The following is a 21,053-nucleotide window of genomic DNA, read 5'->3' as shown; positions in this document are numbered from 1 at the left end:
CCAACGGCATTCCCTTGCTAGCGTACTAATTAATGGACAAAAAAAAAAAAAAAGTGAATAAATTTGAATATGGGCTGATGCATAGTTTCATGAACCTTGTTCCAATTTATTCTGCCAGTTTAGGTGGAAGGTCTTGGTTCCATCATTATCATCAGTCAAATTTGATTTGGTGATGTGATACTTATCATATAAGCAAATATAATGATCACTCGTGACGTGTTAAGAACATAGATGTGTCCCTTTGATTAATATCAACCACTAATGTTGCTCTGTGATTCATGGGGACCTACATATGTATTCTGTTGAGACATCGTATTTTTTGTATGATGCATGTATTATCGATTTAAATATCTTAATGTTTTGCTTGTGTAATAAAATGAAGATATTTTTAATTAAAGAAAGTATAATAAATAACTCTCAATTTGACAAATAGCTCATGTATCTAAATTTTTCAACCATTGATGAATTGCACTACTACATGCATAAAATGATAAAAGCATGAAATGAATTTTATCGTAGTAGTTGGAGATTTTGTATTGCAAAGTTATATAGTGTCATTTAATATAATATTGAGTCACAATGATTCGGTGATAATTTGTCATTGAGCTTTAATTCTATTTATCATAAGAACACATAGTAGCTTCCTTTCCAAAAGTTTCGCATTCAAATCCAAATGGTGGTGAACAATCATCACATTCGATACCAAAAAAGGAGTGATATTGCCATCAATGTGATCTCCCATGGGCCACACTGAAAGCTATTGCATGCATATATTTAGGGTTAATTTGATAATTCATCATTTTTCTATAGTGGACATAATAACATAATTTTTTGATCCAAAAACAAAAATATAAAATATCCGATTTAAATCGAAAAATCTACTCCTTGATGTGTGATGTAGTTTGGGTTTTCTTGCTAGACTATATTAAACCCAGACTGACTTTATGTTCAACTATTGGATTGGATTATTGATGCTTGGAGGGTTAATTAAAGTCTTATATGGTAGTTTAGATTGGCAACTATAAGAAATAATGACCCAAGACAAACGTTTCTAACCATGCCTAGGTTTTCCCTGGATGTTCCGTAAAGCCAAAACTTGGAGCCATAACTACTGATTGTGATACGAAGCAAGAGGAAAATTATAGTTATAATGAATCAGTAAGTCCTTCAATTCTTTTCACTTGGTTAATCTTAGTTGGTGTTTGATCGTGTTTGTAAAGCCTGGGTGGTTATAAATAACTAACATACTTTCTAAAAATAGAAAATAAAAAAATTACTAAAGCAATATTAGTATCGATGTGACCTCTCATCGGCCACATTGAAAACCAATGTTCACATATCTTTATGGGCAATTTGATAATTAGCAATTTTTTTCCTTGTATTAGAACAAGATAGCACGCAAATTTTCCAAACCCAGAAAGAAAATAAATAGTAACATCCAATTTGATTTGAGAATTTTACACTTTGATGTGTGATAGCATTAGCTTTATTTTATGTTCAACCATTGGATTGGGTCACAGGCACTTAGAGAGTTTATTAGAAAAATGAGAAGGATTAGAGAGTTTATCATATTCAACTGCTAAAAAAATGGTCTAATCAAAGTCACTAAAAGAAAGGTTATGGAAAGATACGGAGAGGATTAGGCTTGCCGACGGCCGAGGAATCGCCGTGGTGAAAAGTAGATGGAGAATCCGAAGTGGATTCCGTCATCGTCGGACACGATCTTTTTGTTTCTGCGCCGTCTCAGCCGTACATCACGTCACGCTCTCTTACGTGGCGGCCATTCAGCCGTCCGATCATTACCAGGACGGACGATGACGCGATGGAAAAAAAAGGGTACAGCTCCACCACCGTCGAGGGCGCGTTTGAACCTTCCGCTCCTATTCTAAGGCAATGCAAAGAAAAATAATTGTTCTTACCAAAAAAATAGCAATAATAATAACGATTGTTCGCGGGCAGGCTCCGATCCACGAATGGTGGCTTTTCTGAGGTGAGCTTTGGACGCCCGCCTGTGGACCATGCGGAAATCTGTAGTTGGAGAAGAGAGTACAAGCCATCTTGCTATTAGCCTCTGAATAGTGATCGTACCAATTTTATGTACCACCATGATGATGATGCTTATGTGGTGCATGGTGATTTGACCTTCTTATGGACGGGAGTGGTTCATGTATCTGCTATGTCGGCACAACAATTAACAAGTTAAAAGAGTTGGATTTGGCAATATTAATTTTTGAAACAAAATAATTTGGCCATTCCCCTTGATGATGCAGCAATTCCTAGATATGAATCTTGTGTTTACAAGCAGATAAGACAGGTTTAGATAGTTGGCAGCCATATCTAACCCACATTAGGATGGTTAATTTCATGTCACAAAATCTTAATTAGTACGAGTATTTCAATCTCAAACCAAGAATGCATCAACCAGGCATATTCGAGCTCGAGCAGCATGTGTGTTAGAAAAGCCTTCTTTTCTTCCGCCACCAAACTCAAAAGATTCTAATTTATCAAATGATCAGTTGGATCTGGCTCTGATTCCAAACTCGGAACTGCTGCTGATTGGACTTGGATCAAGCTGGCGAGGCCCCTACCCACCCACTGTAAGGCATCCACGAGGATTGCATGCAACTCTGACATCACCTTCTGGGGGCTCCAGTGTTCTATTCCACCCTCTCCCTCTCCTTTATTTACCACCGGGATTTTTCACCTATTTGGGACGTCCGGAGATCTGGAAGCTTCCAAGTGGAGCGAACCAAAATCTTATGCGGCTCCCAACAATACCCTGCAACCTTGATCAGTGAGTGGTGGTCCACACACAAGGATAACAAAAACAACAATCATAACCCGGCAAGATATCCCGTTCGGAGTCCAGTTATCTTTCTCTGATCCTTATAAAATAATCCTACTACGTATTTGTTATCCCCATCCGGGAAGGTGACAAGCCACCAACAGAACGACATCACTAGCATGGTATCAAGTTTCTTTTTTTATCACATAATATTTAACAAGGCCACGGATATACATAACAACGAAAAAGGATACGATCAGAATAATTAATCTGGATAGATCCGGTGGAATAGTGTGCGGTGGTAAAAAGATACATTATGTTGTTGATGCCTTGCTATGGTCAAACTGGGAAAAGTAACAAAGATTTTCTGGTCTATGTTACCTATCGGTCGGATTCAGGACCTGTCTTTCTGTGCTGCCAGTGTCGTCATCCATTTCTAAATATTTTACTTTTTCAATGGTTGCTTGGCAGTATCTTTTTGCTTGTTAGGTGGTTGGAGGTTTTGGAATTGCTTGGTAGATTTGATGGGTATTGGGTAGAGATGTCCTGGAAGTGAGAGTCTTTGGTTGTCTTGGGTTCTATTTGCAAGGGTATATAATCTTTTGCTCATAAATGATAAATTAATTTGACTGAATCTTAATTTTATTCATTTGCTTTATCATAGAAGCAATTATGTCCAACCTTGCTTTTGTAAAAGTTTGCCTTCTATTAGCCATCACAGCCAGCCATTTGCACTTGACCTCTTCAGCTCTAGCTATAAACTATACCTGGCCAGCATGTCCTGCATTCTATAGCCAGCCAAACTGACATGTATTCCAGTTGTTGCTGCTTTTTCTTGGTGTGCGATGGTTGCTACAGTTCACCACTTAATAACTGTTAAAACTAAAATAGATAGGCCTCCATACATTTGTTAGATGGAAAAAATTTCCAAGAAAAATTAATAAAGTGACAGTGCTAGGTTATAGTCTAGCAATTGTAGATCAAGATTGTATCTTTTACGCGAAATTACAAGGATTCACCTTTCTTTGTATGAACCAATCATTGGATTACTCACCATAGATACATCTCCAAGAACTCAAAATCCAACATTTCTCTGTTGCATAGATCTCAAAGTGATCAGTGGATGATCCAATAGTTGATTTGTATAAAAGGAGGCAAATCCTTCTTTCATGCGAAAGATAAACCTCCTTACCCGGTAGTTGCAGCATCTCTTCCTTGTGGAAAAGGGTCGCCCTAGCGAGCAACTTTGGGGCTGCAAGAAATGAAAAGAAGGTGATAGCTAAAACCACCTAATTTCATGCTATCCCAATGTCAAAAAGAAAAAGTCACAACCTTGTAAATTATTTAAATCAAGCCACATCCAATAGCAAATAATTCGAACAATTTGCAGCCCTTTAATTATGCAAATTCACGACTTCGACACAAAGCTAATTCCTTTCTATTGGAGTCACCAGGATTCAACGCACCTTGGTATCATAATGGAAAAGTGAACCCATGCACCAGAGAAAAGTAGGAATTGATAGCTACATCAGGGCATGATCCAAGAATGCAATGACCCGCCAAAAGAGATTTGGCGAGTGCGCCCCGAACTATTTGAGATCCCGTTGCACTTGAAGATAAAGCACAAAATTATTCTGACACTGAAATCTCCACTAACCGATCACCATTCAGAAGATGGTTCGAGGAAAGGTACGAAGTGGGGATAATGCATGGCATTTCAATGGCCAGAATCCAAATATGGCCTCTTGGATGAAAAAGAAAGCAGCTTTTCATGTCCATCAAAAGTGCATGTTATGGTTCCTAAAAGACTGCCTGCCTTTCACTTTGCAATCTATCACGGCCTTGAAAACTTCCTCCAGCTTCTTTTTGCCTCTGGCTGTGCATATCTTTGTCGTGCTTACATGGCTGATAGTGCAAAAGAAACTGTATGTCTGCAGTACGAAATATGACTACTTTCCTTGTCAGAAGTGAGACAGCACTGTTTCTTCCCCCCATAGATTATTAGTTATAATCTTTCTAGTTTCAGTGGATTGGAAATGCATGGAAACCAACTTGGTAAGCTTAAATTTACAAAATAGATTTAGAATTCAAATTTTTGATAACACCAGCAAGAAAACCACCACGCTCAGCTCTTTCAAATTCAGGCCATTTTGTAGACACAACAAGATATATATTCTGCTCATTTTATTTTATTTTTATTATCTTAAATTAAAGAGATATGCAGATATCCAATTATAAACTATACAGCCTGGGAATCCTAGCCCTCCAAATCAGACTTGGACATTTTTGGTATAATCAGGAGATTTTAACATCTGCTGACTGATGTTAGAACCTAGAAGAATGAATAGCATATGCTACACATGGGATGGTTTTCCACATGATATTTAAGGTTGGTGTGAAAATCAGGGAAAAATCTATTTTGCATGCCATGCTGCATGTGTAATGCACCATCTGTACCTCTTACATGCATGCGGCTGTCCATAATAAATTATCATGATATATTTGGAGGGTTGCAGATGGTGCATTACACTCACATGCACATCATCCACAAAATAGTACAGCACAAGAGGTTAGATATTTGATTTTCCATGCTATTTGTAGATGATATTACAAAACCAAGTAGAATATTAGCATAAATTAATACTATTTGAGGGGAAATAAATGGAAAGGGTTTAGGCAGATTTTATTCAGATCAAGCTATACCCATGTATGCTTTTCATAGGGAAGATCACATCCGCATGACATGCATGGGCTTCTGGTGGTCAATCTAGAAACAGAATAGCATATAATCTAGAAAGCTTGTTCTAGTTGGAAAGCCTTTTATCTGACAATCTCTACAAAGAAAATTTTGAATGTATATCCACTTCAAAGATTAGGAGGTATATGTGGACAAATTAGACTGACGGTAAAAATTTCAATGGAATAAAAGAACAAAACAATATAAATAAAAATAACCAGAAGAAAATGAATAAAACAACCAAAACTTGAGTAACAAGAAATATATAAAATCATTAGAGTAGCGATGAGTGTGCAAAAATTTTTATACATACACTATAAGAAAAAAGATTTTTTACGATAAATTTATTTACGATGAAAAAAATTTCATCGGCAATAAGACTATTTACGACGAAAAATCAAATTTGTCGCTAATAATAAATATTTACGATGAAAACTATTTTTCATCGTAAATATTTTCATATTTACGATCAAAACATAATTTTACCGTAAATACTTATTACTTGCGATGATTATTTTCATCGTAAATAATAAAATATTTATTTTAATTTTAAATTTTTAAATATTCATGATGAAAATAGTTTCATCGTAAATAATATAAGTATTTGCGACAAAAACTCATTTTTCATCGCAAATACTTCATTATTTACAATGAAATATTTTCATCGTAAATATTTAAAAAATAAAAATTTAAAAAAATTTAAAAATTACATATTATTGACGACGAAAATATTACATTGCAAATACTTGAGTATTGACAACGTAAAATTATTTTTCATCGTAAATAATCAATTATTTACGATGAAAAATTTTCATCGCTAATATTTAAAAAAAATAAAAAATTTTAAAAGTTTAAAAATTATACATTATTTACAATAAAAATATTACATCGCAAATAATCAAGTATTGGTGACATAATTTTCTTTTCTATCATAAATACCATATTATTTACTACGTAAAATTTTCATCGCTAATCTTTGAAAAGAAATAAAAAAATTTAAAAAATTTAAAAATTATAAATTATTTATGATGAAAAGTACATCATAAATAATCGAGTATTGACGACGTATTATTTTTTTGTTACAAATACTATATTATTTACGACGTAAAATTTTCGTCACTAATCTTTGAAAAGAAATAAAAAATTTAAAAATTATAGATTATTTATGATAAAAATATTACATCGTAAATAATTTTTATTTATAATAAAAATTAGCTTTTTATTGTAAATATTTGATTATTTATGATGCAAAAATTTTTGTCACAAAAATTTGAAAAAATTTAAAAAATTTAAAAAATTATAGATTACTGGCAATAAAAAAATTACATCATAAATAGTGGAGTATTTACGATAAAAAAATATTTTTCATCGTAAATAATTGACTATTTATGATGAAAAAAATTTTTATCATAAATAATTGACTATTTACGATGAAACAATTTCATCGCTAATAATTAAAAAATCATAACTTTAAAAAAATAACTTTCGATACTGAAAAAGAATCATTCTTTCAACATCCAGACTTTGTTGGATGATGCTACAAAATTCTTCATCCACAACCGAATCAACCGTCTTTAAGATCCAAGAGCAAACCACCTCAAAAAATTAAACATAAGAAATTTGATTTAAGAAAAATGTCAACTTCCAACTGTATAAAGAACAAAACTTTATCAACTGTTCAATGAACTAAATTGTGTCATTTACTTCTAAACCATCCCAAAAAAATTTGGTCAATAATCTTTTATGACAATAAAATCTTATAACATCTTTAAAAGAAAAATATAACTTCTTGAATGCTGTCCTTAATCGGTGGTAGATGATGCGCCACAGCAGCCGATCCCTGGAACTACCAATTGATGTCGATCTTCTATCAGAAAGATCAGACTCTATATAGAAACTAAGGCCAGCAGATCACCAAAAAATTGATGCAAATAAGATATCTGTCAAAGCATAACAACACGATCACAATTTAATTCACGTGTAACAAAGATTGTTAGTTAATATCTGCAATGTATCAGCAGAAAAATGATTCTCATCCGATGGTACATGATTACGTAATTTTTTTGTGTACGTAAATTTTTATGTACGTAATTTTTTTGAAGAAAAAATCATAAATTAACTATTTATATAAATTTCTTTATTAATATTTTATTTTTCATTATGAATATTTTTTAATGTCATTTTTTTGTTGTTAAATTTTTTGGATAGAAAATTTTCTTAGTGAGAAAAATCTAAAATTAAATTATTATGAAATTATTATTGGAGAATTTTTTTTTGTAAAAATTATTTCCAACTAAAAGTATATCTATATTGCTAATAAAATTATTAATGACTAAAATTTAGTTTTCACCATAAATAATTTTTTTTACAAAATTTTTTAAGAGAGAGAAAATTTTTAGTGGAGAATTTTTTATTTGCTTGGTTGAACTATATATTGGCGATAAAATTTTAATTTTTATTGCTAATAACTTTATTGATGATGAATTTTTTCATCGTAAAATTTTTTTTTAATTTTTTTGTAGAGAATTATTAGTGATGAAATTTATTTTCGATTGCTAATACGATAATTAACAACAAAAAATTTTATTTTCATCGCAAATAATTTTTTTAGGGAGAAAATGAGAGAAATTTTTTTTTTGACAGGAATTATTAGCGACAAAAATTATTTTTCCATCACTAATAATTTAAATCACGATGATTTTTTTTTCATCGCAAATAATTTTTTTGGTGGAAAAGTTTTTTTACCAGAGAATTTTTTTCTGAATTATTAATGATGAAAATCAAATTTTCATCGTTAATAAAATTATTAATAATAAAAATTTTTATCGTTAATAGTTCTGCTTTCAGTCACCGTCACATTGACGTCTCTTCATGCGAAACCACGCAAAACCCTTCTCCCCCCCCCCCCGTTTCATGCGAAACCCTTTCTTCTCCCCCCTTCCCCTCTCTCCTTTCTCTGATCTCTCTCCCTCTCCCTGAGCTCACATTTCTCCCGCTCCCCTCCATCTCTTCCCACCGATGAGCCCCTTTCCACCACCGTCGTCCGTCGAAGGTAAGGTTTTCAACCCTCTTTTTTTTTGGTGTTGATCGGGCCACCGGGGGGCGAAGCCGTCCGCGGGGGGGGGTGCCGTGGGTGGCCGGCGACGCCACGAGGCCGAGGAGGGGTCGGCCATCGGGGAGGCATGGTCGGCAGGCGTGGAGGGGGCGAAATGGAAACCGGGGCGGGGCGGGATGGGGCCGGAGGGGGGGATAGGGCCGAAGAGGGGTCGGCCGACGGCGATGGAGATGGGGCCGAGGAGGGTGACGGCCGGTGGGGAAGGGGGCTGGGGTCGAAGATGGGCGAGATGGGGTGGGGGGCAGGATGGGGCTAGGGAGGGGGCGACCGGTGGCGACGGAGATGGGGCCGAGGAGGGTGTCGGCCGGTGGGGAGGTTGTCAGTCGATAAGGAGGGGGTCTGGGGCCGGAGATGGGCGGGATGGGGCCGGGGGGAGGAGGCGGCCGGTGGTGACGGAGACGGGGCTGGGGAGGGTATCGACCGACAGAGATGGGGCCGGAGAGGGGGCGGTCGACGGTCGGGGGAGATGGGGTCGGGGAGGGGGTAGCGGCAGGGAGGAAGGGAAGAGAAAAAGGAGGGGGGAAAGAAAAAAAAGAAAAAAAAATAAAAAAAATAAAATATTAATAAAAATTATTTAATTATTTGATTAATTATATTTGTTGGATAAATTTTTTAGTATTACTGTTGAAATTATTTAATTATTTGATTAATTATTTTTTGTTCCACTAGCACAATGCACATTACTGTTACTTATTACAATTTAATTATTTTATATACTATTTTATATACTTTTATTTATTATAATTAAATATAAAAAATATTTTTATTTTAGAGAAAACTCTATTAAAATTTTTTAAAAAAATTTCAATACAGAGTTACTCTTTTTTAATAAATTAAAAATCTATTTTCGAATATATGTTCAGAGATGGTAGTTAAATTACATTGAGCTATAAATTTTCATTCAAGAGTCGATCTTCATTGAGATCGACTCTTGGATATCTCGTATTCGAATTTTTTAAAAAAATAATAATCTTATTATTTTTAATAATTAATATTTTATTTTATTATGTGATATTCAGTAGTTTTTTGTCCACTGTTCTCTGGATATATGGTGGATAGGGTGCGTAGGCACCATATTCACATCATATACTTGGAGAACCATAGAGAGATACTGTCGAAATTTTTATAATAATGAGTTGAAATATCCACTAATAACAATAATAAGATTATTACTTTTTTGAAAGGAATAGGGCCACACCTATTAGTAATAATTTGAAATGGATAGGATCACACAATTTTGCTTCATTAAATTGATGGAAGAAGATTTTTTCATCATCATTTTTTGATATTATGGTGCATCTGGCTGTTCATCTTCCAAAGAAAGCTCTTTTGACCGAACCGGTATATTATCGATGGATATATCCTATTGAAAGGTAAAAAAAATATACATATTTTATCATATCAATTATAAAATATAAATATATTTTTAAAATTCAAATTTATTTTTATTTATCGATTTTTGTGTACCCTAAAAAAGTATGTACGCAATAAAGCACAGCCTGAAGGGTCTATAGTGAAAGTATATATAGCTACGGGTCTGTCACATTCTGCTCGATGTATCTTGATAATATCGAAACAAGATTCAATCATACAGATCGTAATGTAGATCGTGAATGGGGTGATAATGAACGGACGTTGTCTATATTTAAACAAACAGTTCGATCTATTGGTGCAAGAAGATATGAATTTATGGACGTAAACGAGCTATCCAAGGTATACTTTTACGTTCTAAATAATTATGAAGAAATTGAAGATTTCATTGAATAAGTACCATCTTAGCATACTCTTTAATATTCTAAGTAATTTTTTTATGTCGATGTAAAATTAAAAATCATGATTTGTTGCAGTGAGCATAAGAGTATACTATGTAGAGAAAATAATACGAATGCTAATGATCGATGTAGGAGAAAATTTATAAAATAATTTGGTAATCTTGTATGTTATATTAGTAATATATTATTTATTTAATTATAAATAATATTATTTGGATCAACATAATTTTTTTATGTTATGGTGTAGATGAAATATAAGTATTTCAATAAAGAAGTGGGTGCGACCGATGAGTTGTACGATTTAGCATATGATCTCGATCGAACAGTTAATCACTACGCATCCGGTATCATTGGAGGAATAAGATTTCACACAAGAGAGCTTGAGATACAACGACGAATCCAGAATAGTAGGATTGCTACAATAGGATATGAAGGAGAAGAATAGATTGAATATTATGGTGTACTGGTAGATATCATAAAACTGAAGTATGAGTCTAGTAATTCTGTATTCTTGTTTCAGTATGAATGGGAGGATATTAGTAATAAAAAGATCGGTATTCATATCGATCTACACTTTATCAGTGTAAATTTTGCACGAACATGGTACCAAAATGAGCTATATATATTAGCAACTCAAGCAAAATAAGTAATATATTTGAATGATCTAAAATATCGAGGTAATTAGCATGTCATATAAAAAATAACACCTAGAGGCGTATATGACATACCAACCCGATTAGAGATGGATGAAAATTCAGATTTACATGAAGAGGAAGCTTTTCAACAAGAAGAACAAACATTAGCCGAGCTTTTTATTGATGAAGAACTTGTAACGGCACCTTTGAATAGGGTTGATCTGTCGTCCAACGAAGTTGAAGCTGATTTTGTATTTAATCTTGATGAGTCAGAGGGCGACGATCAGTTTATAAATGATAATGAGATAAAAGACGACATATATATCGATTATTGTGATTCAGAAGAGAATCTACACATCGAGAAAGATACGAATATTGATGAGTAGATTTATATTAATTTTTTGTTCAATTTTTTCTTGCAATAATGGTATGCGATATAATTCTATTCATTAGAATATAATTTATTTTTTATTATTATTGTTTAATATTATATTCATTTATATATCAAAAATTACAATATGGCACCAGGAGACAGATGACGACGTTCATGTTCACAGTCTACCCCGGAGGCTGAGACGCCTTCACCGATCTCCACTGCTGCACTGGCTCCATTGTCAGAGGGTCCTGCACTGGCAGGTCCCAATGAGGTGGATCCGAGTGAGACGGATCTGAGTGGTATTATTATATTTTTTGTATAATAAAATTTAATTTTTTTATTTAGATAGCTATCATACTAATGATTTATTTATTGTTATTTCAAACTAGTCTTCATCAGTAGTAAGACGAGGGTAAGGTCCATCGAAAAATTTCGCTCTAAAGCGTTGGAGACACGAGCACCCAGGACAGCGTCTCCATATCGAGATACCACCAGACTACACCAGGCCCATTAAGAGATGGTGCGAGCTGTGACAGATCGAGCTGGGCATCATATGCTGCAGCTATGCCCTGTGACGTTTTTCGATTGACATCACGTTGTACTGGCTCAGAGAAAGATTTTCTACACCCACTTATAGGTAAAATAAATTATATTATGAATATTTAATTTATATAATATTCTTCTAATATTTGTTATTGGTAGGGTGTATTCGACATTATTGATTTTGAGGAGGATCACGTGCGGCGAGCCATGGACACTCATTTATCTTTGCATTTCAAGGATTATCACCATCACATATATCAGTATTGATATCATATGATGCAGAATCATGGGGAGGAAGCAGCATGGCAGCAGCCCTATGATAGCATCACTATAGATGATTGGACTGTCATATGCCGGTATTATGAGGATCTGGCATATCAAGTTACACATTTAAACTTCTTCTTTTTTTAAAGTTTAATGATTGAATCATTTATTTTTAAATTAAATTTATTATCTACTAATTTGACTGGTAACTGTACAATGAAAATATATCTAGAACATCGCGAATCGGACGAGACAGACTGTACCGCATTATGGGGGTTCGAGGTCATTCGTTTGTCACATGAAGCGGATGGTAAGTAATTTTAAAGTAGCATATAATTCTCTAGCTATTTAAAATTTTTTTAATTAATTATTCTCAAATTATCGAGAGATGCTGAGAGTGGCGAGCTTTCTGGTAGGATGATATCTACCAGCAGACCCACCAGCGATGGTCAGGAGAGTCGATGATGGGGAGCCAAGAGCTCTTTGTAAGTTTTTTTAATTATTTTTTTATTCACAATCTGATTTTTATTATAAAATTAAAATAGCTATAATTTTAATTTTCAGAACTGTATGACAGACATGAGATACCAGCCTATCCCTGAGGGCTCGACCGCACCCACAGATGATGAGATCTGTGATCAGATGCTTGGTACGAGATCATATTATGTTAGAGGTCTAGGGTATGGGATCACTGTTCCCTCATTCTCACGTTCGTGTAGGACTGACATCCATTCTGCCTGCAATGTTTGACTGACGGAGGTACAGAGACAGGCTATCGAAGATCGACAGCGAGCTCATGAGTTGGTTGTACATGTTGAAGAGCATCAGCAGCTCCAGATCCAGATAATGGCGCAGATGGAGCAGACAATACAGCTGATAAGATAGCAGCAGGTCGGTCCGAGCTCTTTCGAGCGCTCTCCTTCCTTAGCTCGTTCTCCTTTTACAGATGCCGATACTTGACGGTCTATTTATGTAATTTTTTATTTTTATTTTAAATTTTTTATAATTTTAATTTAATATAATAAAATAATAAAATTTATTTATGAGTTTATTATGTAAATTTTTTATTTAATTTTTTATTTTTTATTAATAAAAAATATTATAATATATAAATTAAAAATATATATTTATAAATTATTTTTAAAAAAAATAAATTATTAGCGACAGAATTATTTTTGATGAAATATTGATCATCAAAAATATTTTACTACGATTAAAAATTGATCGTAAATAAAATTTTTAATAAATTTAAAAATATTAAAATTTTATATAAAATTAATAGCGATAAAAATATTTTCGTCGTAACTAATTATTAACGACGAAAATTTTCATCAAAAATTATTGTATTTACGATGTAAGCTTTACGTCGCTAATATTATTTAAATTTGATTTAAAAAAATTATTATTAAATTATTAACGATGAAATTTTTTTCGTCGCTAATAATTATATTTATCATGAAAAATTTTCGTCACTAATATTTTTATAAATATTATTAATTAATAGCAACAAAAAATTTTCATTGCAAAAAATCATATTTGCAACGAAAATTTTTCATCACTAAAAATTTTTAAAAATTTTATTTTCATAAAAATTTTTAATTAAATTAATAGTGATAAAAATATTTTCATCGCTATTAATCTATTATTTATTAGTGATGTTAAATTTTATCGTAAATATTCTTTTTCATGATTAAAAATTTTTGTCATAAATAGTTTTGGAAAAAGTAATTTTTTTTAATGACAAAAAATTTTTGTCGCAAATAATGATTATTCACGACGAAATTATTTTTTCGTCATAAAATATTATCAACGATGCGATTATTTACGATGAAATATTAACAATGAAAATTTCGTCATTAATAACTATTAGCGATGAAAATAAATTATTAGTGATGAAAAATTTTTATCGCTAATAACTTCTTTTCTTGTAGTGATGCATAGCATATATCTTATGGATGTTTTTTGTTGTTAACTCAAAAAACCTTATTAAAAAGGATTTAATTACATCAAAAGTTCTAAATCTTTGGGAGGTTTTTATTTTTTGTACTAAACTTCAATTTAGCACAGTTAGATCATTAAATTTCTAAAATTTTTCAATTGGTACCCTAGCTTGATTTTAGTTTAATAGAAATGGCCAAGTCCTATCATGTGACATCTAAAAATCGCTGATTTGGACTAAATTGAGTGATGTGGATTAAAATTCTTGGATGATGTCAAATGTGTCATTGTCGTTCCTGGGCCATCTTGTTATAAAGAAGATACTATGGGCCGCATCCGGCCCAATCCTGACCGACAGACGGAATGGGTAACTCCGCAGTCCAACGCCTCAGGAACGCTCACTGGGCGTCAAAAGCGTGTTCGTTTTGTCTCACGGGCGGCACGACAAATCTACAAAGCCCTGCCAAGAACCCTAAGATCTCCTCGTCAGGGTAGGTTTCAAGGATTTGGAGCCGCCTCAATATCTAACTTAGGGTTTGGTATCCCGGACGTGAGTTTCTCCCCTCTTCTTCTTCTTCTTTGTGGATGTAATCTATGATATTCGGATGCTGTGCTTTTCCTTTTATCTCTTTTTTCTTAATTTTTTTCCTTCTTTTTGGGTTTTGCAAATCTTTGAAGAGTGCTTTCAGATATCAGCCTCTTCTTTCTTCTCTCTCTTTTTCTTTTTTCCCTTATTTTTACCTAAGTTACAAGGGAAAAGATGGGGAGAGGATAGGAGTGATAAAAGAATGGGCTCCAAACAAAGAGTCAAACAGCAGGCGCCTATTCAATGGCGATATCCTGTCTGCCGCTTGGAGCCCATATCAAACACCACCTGCCAGACGAAGATTGCTTGGATATCCTATCCTCTCGTTATTCCAATGTCACAATATCTGGCCACACTTATTACCTACTCATAAACTGAATTCCCCCTCTTTTATTTGTCTTTTGCTCTTCTATATTTTTAGTCTTAGTACCATGTTTATGTTTTATTGGACTAAGATTATATCCGTGATAGGGTTTTTCTTTTTCCCTCAAAAATGGGATTTTATGGAAGGAAAGCATGATGATGGTGGTTCTATTTCAGACACTGGGGCTTGGTCACAGGCTACCTTCTGCATAGCCGGATATCCAACGGTACTTGTGATGCTGCTACACGATTGAAAGGTGTGCTGGCTTCTTCGTAGCCCCTTTCAAATTAAAATTATTCGCATTAGATTGATCAAAGCCATTAGTGATATCTTTGAAAGCCAGATGCATGTGCAACAAGAGCAGATATCTAAAGGTGTTTTCCTGGATATATTTGGATGGCAAGTAGATGAAGAAAACTGAAGGGGCAGCACATATTCCCTCTCGATATGACTCTTGATCTGTGTATTGTTCTGCGGTTCTTGGGAGCTGTTTTCAAAATCCTCAAATCACCCTTCTATAACTTGAGCCGCCGACACTTCATCCAAATTATCCAAATACTCGAGGAGTTATGCCCAAAGTTCGAACCCGAACCTCTGGCTGGTTGCCTGGTAGAGGAGTTTGTCCATTGGAACAAGCTCCAATTTTTTTTTTTTTTTTTTTTTTTTAAATTGAGGATTTTGCAAGAAAAATATGGTCATTCTTCAATTTGTGGATTCAATATTGTTTGCCCTTGATTCTTCCATACTAGCTCACTAACCTGCAATGTTAATCTAGGTTGCACAAGTTTTGAATTGAATTTGTGCAACATTTTAAATAGCTGATTTTACAATATAGTTACATGGATGTTGTGCAAGGCATTCTTCTTGCTACTTTGTGAAATCTTCCTTGTTCCAGCAATGTATTGATTGTTTAATGCTTTAGTAACTTAAATGCAGTTCTTGTTCTAAGAAAACTTTAATTCAATTCGTGCATCTTATGATCCATTAGTAAATGGAATAGTATGAGAACGATCTTACATAATTAGGCATCAGCTCTGAGCATCTATTGGTGTCTTATTTTAGATAACATCCAATACTACACATATATGGCATTTGATTTCTAAATTGCTAGGAAAAAAAAAAATCAAATCTAATACTTGAATGGCCTTTTTCCGAACAAAGTAAATACAAACTTCTTAAATCTAACCGAGCTGATTCTTCTTGCCGACACTTGAAAGAATGATTTCTTTTTTAATTTTTGTCATGATAATAGGATCCTGATTAACTTAAATGAATAATGGAATCTGGTTCTTTACTCTAAATACAATTGAAGAATATGAGCCAACAACTCTTTCACAATATTTTCCCAAAGGAAAAGAAAAAGAGAGAGAGAGAGGATGCATATGTTTCGTACAATCAATCTTATGCTAGATGTGTTTAAGCACAAGAATAGTTTTCTTGATGAAAAAAATCAAAACCAATGGCTCAATATTATTCCTTGGCACCCACTCCTTCATCCTTTTCCAGTTGACTTGGTTACTCTTCTGTAACATTGCTTTATCATCCTCCTCTCCCTTGCTTTCCTCTTCCTCGGTCCCCTTCTGCTGACTTTCTTGACCCAACTGACCACACTTTGACTCCTCTTCAGTACCATTCTCTTCCTTACCCTTCGTCTCCTTTTGTTGAGTCCCAAATGACCACCTTCACCATTGTCTTCCTCATTCTTCACCTCCTTCTTTGGTTGCTGTTTGGCTGTTGATCCCCTTTAGCAGACTTCTCCCCACCCTCGACCGCTTTCTTTGGCTTCATGCGACCTGGTTGACCCCTTCCAGCATCCTCCTCCCCAACCTTGACCTCCTTTTCCGGCTTCGGTTGACTGGGTTGACCGACTCGTCCAACTTTCACCACCACCTCGTCCTGCTGTTGACTCGGTTGACTTTCCGGCTCTTGATGTAAAATAACAGACTCGAATGCCCCCACAAGTGCTTTGACTTTATTACTTCTCATTGCCAGCTTGGTCGCTGTCTCTTCTGTAGCATCATTGTAGGCAGGTGGCGCATCCTTCTCTTTAAGCTGCTTCCACTTCAATGCCAAGTTCTCTCTTTCCGTCTTCCCCTCGACTTCCACCTCCACCCCCTCACCACTTTGCTTAGACCTCAACCTTTCACCCACTGCCACCTTTCCCTCACCTTCCACTTCCCTCCATTGTCGGTCGACCTTCAGCTTCCTTGGCACTCCATTGCCGGAGACCTTCTTTGTCACCTTCACTCGAGGAGCTCCTGGCTTCCCGATATCACTCTTCTCTGTACTTGTCCCTTGCTTCCCTTCACTGTTGCTCTTTGGGGACCGTGATACAGGTCGGGCAGCATGACCCTGCACCCCATTGTCAATGGAGAGAACCTTTTCTTCTTGCTCTAGTTTGCTCGCACTGGTGATGGAAGTGCTGCCATTGACTTCTCCTCTCTTTGGCATGCTCTTTGGGAAACTTGTTGCTCTTGTGAGAGTCTTCCCACTCGATGCTTTCTCTGGAACACTCTTCGGAGAAAGGACAGGTTTCAGCGAGAAGCCGCTTCTTGGTGTCTTCTCCATGGACTTTGTAGAAAGAAGGCGTTTCCTAGCGGTAGTGGCAGCGGTCACGGGATCCTCGGGATGCTGTTGCTGGCTCGTGGAGCCGTATCGGCTGGAGGTGTCATGACCCGAACTTGCCGTTGGCTTGAGATAGTTGGGCACCGGCTTTTCTTGCGCCGTGGGAATGTCTCTACTGGGGGAGTCTGCAGTCATTATTCTCCCATCAGAGAGAAAAGTCCTTCCAGGGGTTGAAGGAGCTGAGAAGCTCCTCTCTCTGAGGTGGACGCCTTTCTTGGCTCTTGTAGCCATGGGCTGAAAGTACCAATTTGCAAACAAGTATGCTAAGAATATAAAACAATGCAAGGTTGGTAAGAAAAAGATCTACAGCCAAGATTCATTATTGCATGTATTTGGGATGCATTTCCTTTAAGTTTGAATGCAGATCTTTTCACGTCAATTGCTATATATTGGATTTTACAACTATCATGATCTATTGACTTCTCTTTTGTTATCATACAACATAATTTCAAATCCAATAATCTACCTCAAAAGACCTCAGATTTCCATTAGACCTGCTCGTACCAACAGCAAGCTTCTTAACATAATTTTGGACAATAATTGAGTGCACGCTGACCAATTTGAGTCAGAAGTGTATCGATATAGGTTTGTGAGAACCATTTTACTAAATTTATAGCTGATGGATATATATAGATTGTTTTGAACGTCGCATACATTGACAGAAATGCTTGGTGACGAATGTTTTTTTTTTTTTTTTTTTTGAGAAAAACGAGGTGACAAATGTTAAAGCTCATCTAAGCTTCACATATTGAACAAAGCCCATGGAGCATATTACTTATCAAAATGCTTGCAAATGTAAGGTTTTCTGGTCTAGCTTTCTTGGCTAAAAGTATATTTTAAACGATCTTTTAACGATTCAAATATGGGGGTATGTCATGATTCATGAATCCAAGAGGATGGGCATGCAGTCATGAACGGTACCGGCTATGTTTTAAGGTGGGCAGCAGATCTAACGTGGATTTTTTTTCTGGAGCTAAAGTTCCGCTGTGGCCCAGTCTACTCTCCAAGCCTAATCTTGAGGTCTAGTTGTGTTAAGATCTCGAAGAATCTTAGAAGCAAAATTTATCAAACCAAAAGTTTAAACAAATAATTTTGAGTCAGATGTGGATCAAAATCTCTCAAATTTCATGAACTGAAACAACCACCAAAACATGTCTTTTCCCCCTAAAAAATAGGATGGGATCACAAGCCCATGGCAGGAAGCTCTACGGATGACCAACTCAAAATTTTATATGATAATGCGTCACTCATGGCGTACACATTGTAGAGAAGGACGGCTTCAAACCCAAATAATAAAAGAATTTTATGGTTGAGCCAAATTTGTCATCAACAACACAAACACGTATACCCTTAAAATAAAACTTTAGAATAATCCTTCAGATACTTATTTTTTTTTATGTACATGTACTTATGACGAATTCAACATAATGCCTTTCAATCAACATTTTCTATAATTTTTTTCAAATTTTAATATGAGAGAACAAAAAGGTGGAAAGTTCATGAGAAACTGCTGCAAATAAAAACAAAAATTACCTTCCTGTTGGAATGGTAGAAATTTTGGCGTTATGAACTTCGCTTTGAGATAGAACTTGGTTTGAACGTCAAGGCTTTCCTTCCTTGCTCGGAGATCATTTAATTTTGAATGGTGGAAGGTAAGGGGTCGTTTGTTCGGAATAGGAGGAGTTGGTTGGTAATAATAGGTGGGTGGACCGGGTCAATGCGTACAGCCTTTGTTTTCCCTCGGGTGTACCTGTCGCTCGGCCAATTCTGTAAAGATATTGTTAGGGATATCCCTAAGGTTTTTGATGAATGCACCCCCTGGTTCTATCTGTATGCACTGGATAAAGGAGAGAGAGAGAGAGAGAGGGAGAGAGAGATGGGGAGATTCCATCGAGGTTGCCCCATCGAAACCGTTACCCACGACAGTACGGAAATAAACGGTAGCCGTTATTTGCTGGTCCAAACCTGGATTCCATTTTGTTTGGGTTAAAAACAGGCGAAATAACGGCCTTTGTTAGTAATTATGACAGGAAAATGACCGCACCATTTGGTTATGTGTCAATTAAGATATTGTTATTTTAGGTGATATTGATATTTGGACCATTAAGATGGTCATTTTTTAATTATAACTGCCATTTCATTAAATCATGCTTGACATGGATTGGTTTGTGCACATTGGACCTGAGTTAGGTCTACCTCACAAAATAGTTGACGTTGGTTCGACCTGCCCCGATTTGCTAGCAAATCAGATTTTGTTGACCAGAATTTGTGGGTGGGGTTGGGGTGGTTGATCAATCAATTCATGATAATTGGTGACATTGGTAAAGTAATTGGATGTTGCATAGATGCAAGTAATTGGATGTTGCGTGCATGCAACTTAGGTTCCAACATTACTTATTTTATTGAATTGACATTCGGTGGGGGGTGGATTTAGCTGGGTTAGTCTATGTTCTTCTTGATCCAACTTATTTTCAAATGACCTGTGAACAAGACCAGCTGCCAAATTTTGTTAACTCGGGTCAGGAACTTGTCATGATACGAGTCATGTACATTGCCAATTGGGCTATAACCCAATGCCCGCACTCTTTTCTAAATATTTTGGTTCTATTTTCAATGCTTGAAATGTATTTTTATTACATCGAATACAAATATGTTTGTTTGATTAATTGCACCATTAATATTAAAGAAAATAGATAGATACATAAGATGACAAGAGAGCAAGATATACTATTGCAGTCTAGGGATCGGATGGCTGGATTTGACTCCGTACCCGCATACGTTTGGGCCTTGACCACTTGGAGCCTCAAAGTTTTGCCTTTTAAAAAGAGAGGGAGCATATGTGCGTGGGTAGGAGGTGATCCCACAGATGACGTCAATGTTGCTATGGAGAAGTCGAATGGCTGGGTTATAGCCTCATAGTTTTGCCCTTTAAAAGGAGAGGGAGCATCTGTGCGTGGGTAGGAGGTGATCGCACGAACGACATCAATGTTGCGATTAGGGAGTTGGATGGCTGGATTTGTCTCAACGCACACATACGTGAAGTATTGTCCGTTTTGGCTCAGACCATCTTTGAGTTTCAGTAAGCTTTGGTTATTTGGAGTTTCACGATTTTATTTTTTAAAAAATACCTTACATGAAAGAGAAGATTTCAATTCATATAAGCCATATTTTTTTTTGACTCACAACAGATGTGGAACTAAAAATATTATCTTCTCACAATACTTACAAATAATTAATTACATATATCAAAGAAGATTAGTAAAGTTTGACCTGGAGCAGAGAAAGAAACATAGGCAGCAAAATTGGTGGCGGT

The 21,053-nt window shown here is 35.4% G+C and overlaps 1 long non-coding RNA gene and 1 pseudogene across 2 annotated transcripts; one reads left to right on the top strand and one right to left on the bottom strand.

Moving 5' to 3' along the window:
- The first annotated feature begins 14,530 nt into the window (after positions 1 to 14,530).
- LOC114914429 (uncharacterized) lies at positions 14,531 to 15,953 on the top strand. 2 transcript variants are annotated; one of them, XR_003801633.2, is made up of 2 exons: positions 14,531 to 14,715; positions 15,292 to 15,953. It is a non-coding gene; the product is annotated as an uncharacterized lncRNA (long non-coding RNA). The 2 variants fall into 2 exon arrangements; XR_003801634.2 differs by having other exon boundaries at positions 15,223 to 15,953.
- Positions 15,954 to 16,349: 396 nt separating this feature from the next.
- Positions 16,350 to 19,357, bottom strand: LOC105050393 (uncharacterized; annotated as a pseudogene).
- Positions 19,358 to 21,053: the final 1,696 nt, after the last annotated feature.

Source organism: Elaeis guineensis, chromosome 8, assembly GCF_000442705.2.
Source record: "Elaeis guineensis isolate ETL-2024a chromosome 8, EG11, whole genome shotgun sequence".
Taxonomy (NCBI): domain Eukaryota; kingdom Viridiplantae; phylum Streptophyta; class Magnoliopsida; order Arecales; family Arecaceae; genus Elaeis; species Elaeis guineensis.
This window is presented reverse-complemented; position numbering and strand designations above follow the sequence as displayed.